The sequence below is a fragment of the Opisthorchis viverrini genome (assembly GCF_000715545.1).
Source record: "Opisthorchis viverrini unplaced genomic scaffold opera_v5_104, whole genome shotgun sequence".
NCBI lineage: Eukaryota > Metazoa > Platyhelminthes > Trematoda > Opisthorchiida > Opisthorchiidae > Opisthorchis > Opisthorchis viverrini.
The window spans coordinates 643,073-649,072 of NW_008751762.1; positions in this window are offsets into that span (position 1 = coordinate 643,073).

Sequence of the window (6,000 nt, forward strand, 5' to 3'; positions counted from 1 at the left end):
ACCTGCTATCTGGAGCCTTGTTTTATAGACAGCCGGTTGTAGTGAAAAAATATTTACTGCTGCCAAAATCGTCCGCTACACGAGGGTGTTACCTTGGTGGTTGTAGTAAAATTAAGCCAGAAATGTTGAAACGGATGTCATTCACCTCAATCTTCGATAATGATCCGGATCACGTGAGCTGAGATTTCCCACAATGAACTCGAGTAGAAAGGAAAACTGGCAACCACTCTCAAGGTTTTAGAAAAATTCGACAGCCCACGATCGGTTGCGCCCTTCTTGGGACCCAGTTGGTAGGCGCAGCCCCGAGTTTCCGTCAACCTTTTGTTGTACTCGAACCCAGACTCCAGGAAATTCACCCAATATATTCGCAGGCCGATTCGGTTTTCATGGGAGACCCAGCTAAGTCTCTCGTTTATGATATTCTTTTCTACATTCAGTTGCAGAATACCATAAACGGGAGATCCAGGCGAGTCTCCCGCGAAAACCTGACTGGTATGCAGATGAGTATAGTTGGCGGGCCTGACCTAGACTGTGATAAGCAAAGGATCTGATTCCTTATATTTACAATGGTGTATCAGGGAATTCAAGACGTATTCCCATTATCCTTGTATGCTATTTCTCACGCAATGCACTATTTGTCTCTTATCTAGGCGTTGAAAAGTACGCATTGTAAAAGTTGCTCGATTTATGTATGACCGATAGTTTAATGGCGCTTATTTATCACGGGCAATCAACAAGTATGTGGCGGTATGAAAAACTGGGTGGTTTCAGAGGAGTTGGGTGTACAATGCGCCATATTCAGTGCACAACATGAGCAGAACGGTTTCGGTGAAAGAGAAAGCGGTGGTACTTTTTTAAGGGAGGCGTAAAACATCCGCTTGTATGAAAAAAAGCACGCTAGTCGCTCTCCATGAGCCCGCTGTTTCTGCCTTTTTGCTCAGTACTGCAGTGAGCAAGAACCGGTAGTTATGCTTCACTTCCGTAAAAGTAAACTAAAACCAAGTATTCCGGGAAACCCTCCCGATTTTGTATGTGAATGACTACAGTGCTATCAGAATTCCCTCCAGCACTACCCCCAGCTTTGCTAATCATGACTGAACCCACTGTAGTAGATAGCACTAATTTAGTCGAAAACTCAGCTGATAGGTGAAACAAGCTTATAGTGAGAAGCCGTGACACCTCTTGCTTTTTTTCTGCTGAGATTCATCATTAGTGCACTTTTTATGGATCTGTGGTGAAATTCGAACCCGCAAACTTCCGGTCAGACTACCACTAGGCCACAAGTAGCTGGCGAGCAATGTAATGAATCTGCAATTAGAAGACATTTGAACGGATGCGGGCGCGCTATAAACTAACAGTATAATATTATGGATAAAGGACAATCGGATCACTCAAAAAATGGTGCGCTTAAACAAACCTATTGGAGGATGTTGTCGGACTCCAGACAATCCAGTTCTGTGTGTTGGTGGTTTGGCTGGGTCATTCGACATGACACTGTACTCGACTGACGTCATTGGGGAAAAACTAGCCACGAGCTGCAATCAGTGTTCCGCCCGGTGGTGGACAACAACTGCAGCATTTCGCACAGCGTTCCACGGGACGATTGAATTGGGAGCAGATGCATATTCATTCAGACTCCTGTTTGATATTCCACTGAGAAATTCACATATACGATAGAAGTAAATATGACCAGAAGTGAGTAAGCTTGATTTTTCGACGATGCAATGCAAAACACTTCATCGTGTTATGGAAATTTCTCGTAAGCGTCATGTGCAAATGTTAACTCTCCTACTCTGTTAATGATGAATGGCTTAGATATGATGGTCACGTATATTCTTTTGGTGTGTGTACAAAACTAGATTATTCGCCCGTGCAGGCATGTGCTCACCATTAACAAACCCTTGATCATGTGCCCAGTCATACCGCAAGATTGTCCGGAAATAAGCAGGTGGTTTCAAATCCTCTGCTGACATTATACAGGTTGCAATGTGAAACGCAAAAAAACTGACACTTGTGACTTTGTCACCTGACCGATCTTATGAAACTGCGAATTTTGTATGACTTCCGGAATAGCCTTAGCTGCGGTGGATTCATCAGTTATTGAATTTTCTCCCCGAGCATGGCAAATAATCGGTCACTAGATTCGGTGAATAAGCCAAGAAATAAAATGAGCTTCCTTTCAGTCACGCCGCGCGCGTTTGCTCCTACCACATCCAGCTGTAGTCAGGATTTGATTCCACGATTGGAACTAAACCCCTCTTCACTGCGGAAATTTGAATTAAGTGACCATGTGACACTGCCAAAACAATCTGCTGTTTTTGGTGTTGCACAAGTACACGTTTTGCATGTACAGATACGTGGATGGTCATCTGTCAAGATGGATCCTACCCGTAGTTGATGCTATAACAGGAAATCTATAACTCAGTGGTAAACTTCAACACGCACGTGGCTGTATGGCGAAAATGTGAATGGGTAACTAATTTTCTACTCTATGGTTGATCCAGTTATTTCATACCGAGTAGGGGTCGTCCGGATGAACGAAGTGGTGAACGAATTTCATAATTTTGTCAGTATCTATCTGGTACCGTGTTCCTTTGTTTACTGACCCGTCACAGCAATTATCACGGAAATTCTCTCTTGGAGAACCATCAGTCTAAAGCGTCTGTACAGCATACATACTGTAGAAGTTTCCCCACCACCCGCGAGCCCAGCTAAAATGGTTCCTCTTTTTGGTAGAGATCGATTTTTCCAGATTGGGCAGCCGATTGATGAGAATCATATTACCTCCAAAATGTTGTTGAATAGACTGGTTTACTTTCTGTATTCTTCTCACCTTGTGTTTAAACCTACAGTGATCACCTAAAATGTCCCCACCGGATAAGGACCCTTGCATGCTGAAACAACAGACTTGTTCGGGTTGCGTTGGCCTATTCATTGAATTCATAAACACCAGGCCAAACCGGAGGGAAGGGTCGGAATGCTTTAACAATTGCAGTCCTACCACTCCTTAATAGATGTAAATTCTTGAGAAATTAAGCATTGACGCGGTAGTTTATGAGCCATTCGATCACCACCGAACAACGCGAGCTACCGACAGTTTCCTCCATACATGAATTCTGTTTGGCTGTGACGAGCCAGGATATTTTTAGGTCATGTTTAGCTCCTGGGTTACATTCTTAATTTCTGCTTAACTAGGTTGACAACTGAATTTCTGTAAAAAAAAAAGATGGTCCGATAGCTAACGTGTGATGATAGAAATCATGAGGCTACCGTGAAACATGAGTTCACAAATTGTTTGTCTAATTTCCCCAGTTCACCCTCCGGACACATCAGTGCCTCCATCTGTCTGCAAAAGCCCATGTTTTGAGGCTTGTACCAAAGCCCAGTTCGTCGACTGATTACTGATTGCAATAAAATGCCCCGGCCCTCAAAGGTGAAGCGGAAATCGTTAAGCGTAGTTGAAGAACCTTATCAAAATATATTCAATTGATGTAAGGCTGTTAACGAGCACCCATGTTAGACCTACAATACTGTCAAGTAGCGTTGAAGTCAAAGAATTTTTTCACATGCTGCTCCCGAATGTACTTGCTTGGTACAAACGCGTCTCACTTCATTTCCACTCGATTCTTCTCCAGAACACACCTCCAACTCCCATGATGCCACGCAAGTTTACCCTGCTCGATCGTGTTCAAGCATACCAAGTAAGCGCTGTCCTTATGATTGGTGTGCGTCTACCCTTCTCATGATTCCAGCGTGAGGAAAATACCAGAAATCGACAAGTTGCGTTGGCTACATCTCATTTAGAACCACATGTGTGTCTTTCATTGACACTTGTGAATGAGAGTTGAAAGCTAATCAGCTTATTGATGGATTACTCGCGATCACAAACTGTGTGAATCAGATGGTAACAATGGATCGGGTGTGCAGCGTCCGATTTCCAAGAAATCATGGCTTACTACTTCACTGCCCATGATGTGATGGTTTATACAGCTCAGAGGTAGCTGAGGTAGCGAACGAAGGGCAGACCGAATCTTAGACTACTGGTCGCACTGCTTATGCTTCAGTCTTCGAGATTTCGCAACAAAGTTGCGAATGCTTGGTTAAGATTATGCATTGCTTGTGTTCACATATTTGAGGATGCGTAACTGTGTCTAGGGTGTTCTCAAAACGCCTTCCTGCAAAAATTAGTACCCAGCAGTAGTTGTAGGGGGTTGCGATACTTGTGGGATTCACATCTCTCATCTCTAGCTCTTCTGGTGCAATTATTATGGTGAGTAAATATCAAAAGAGAGAATGTATTGAACTCGAGTTCTACTCTTGTTATAGCTACTCTGCAAGATATATGGTTGACTCTTTCGGAATCCGAACTATGGGCGTGTGGCCGGCATGGAAATTGTGTTACTGCTACTAGAACAATCCACACTAATTGAATGCAGATTGTCATCTGTGAACAGAACATCGTGTTCATGCCAGAGGACTATGTCGCGAGAGTGATGTGAATGTGAACTTGTGAACTTGAACCCTTTCGCCACATACATGACTGTACAGGTCACCGACGCTCGCTAGATCACGAGATCTGTCTTTATTCTTGCAGTCACAAATCACGCCACCAAATCGTGACTAACATGACTACACAGCCCACAGTCAAGCCCCTGATCCCAAGACTCGTCTTCCTCTCCCTACATGTACAAATCATGACAGGTAAGGGTGACTCATCTGACATAGACTGTCTACCGTCCGATAAGGTAGCAACAAGTCATGTGCTGACACCCACACACGCGTAAACGTCCCTACACATAGGACTACAGCACAGCAACACAACACAACTCAACAGAGCTTCGCACGTCGCCCAACTCGGAGCGGAGCCGCTCAGGATTTGCGGCGCTTCAATCACGGATACTCAGGAATACGTGTGGCTGCTACAACAGCGAAGAAGACACGAAACCTGCATCCGGACTTAAAACAGGATTTATCAACCTGTACCTGAAAAACGATAAGTCCCTTGTTCGCATATATTCCTGTTGTAATAATTTTACTCAATAAGCTGATATTGTTAGTGCTCCCCGTTTTCTCGTTCATATAGCTAATTTTCGGGTTCTAGTAGATCATTAACAAACTCTCCTTGTTTTGTCTAATTTCGTCACTGATGAGACACTGAGGAGAAATCCAGAGAGCTTCCAAAACTCAGGAGTTTAGATCTCTCTGAGTGGACCCTGGTCGATTTGAAACCTTCACACAACATTTTTTTCGTTTCTGAAGAAAGATAGGAAGGATATGCATTACCAGAATAGCTTACTAATGTCATCCTGTCCTTCGGCATGTGTTTTGCGCCCACAAATTAAAGCGTTATGCTACAAACGTACAGTCTTTGGAAGCGCCTCTAAGAAATCAAAAAGTGATACCGAAAATTGTGGAACGCTACTCTCGTCTAAGGAGTTGCATTAGACTGGATGGCAATGTAGCAGACGAAGTCAACGCCAAAATCGCTAGTAGTGGCATCAAAAAAGCATGTCGCTATGCGTTCAAAGAACCTGTGTGTCAGACTACAATGCGGGCTGTATTGTTATACGGTTGCAAGGCACGGTTACTTCGGGTGGAAGGTCTGAGAATTCAGGTCTGTTTAGGCAAGCTGTACCAACAGGAAATCTAGACAAACGGACGAGCTATGTTGAAACCACTGAATAAATCTTCAGAATTGAATAGAGAAGAGCAGTCCGTCGCAGAACTTATACCTAGCCCAAAACCTACATACGCTGACAGTAGTCAATACTTTCGATTCGTTTTTCCTGTAGAAGCACTGTATTGTACAACAGGAGTCTACTGCCGATATGGTAGAATGCATTCAAGTAGACGCTTGCTGTTATTGATGTGAAATTAATATTTCCTTATATTGCCTACTTCCGAGTAGTACATTTTGGGTAAACGTGACTGTCACACTCCGCCAATTATGAGAAGATGGACTTTCTTGGGTGAAGAAAAAAGATAAGCGGACAATATGAA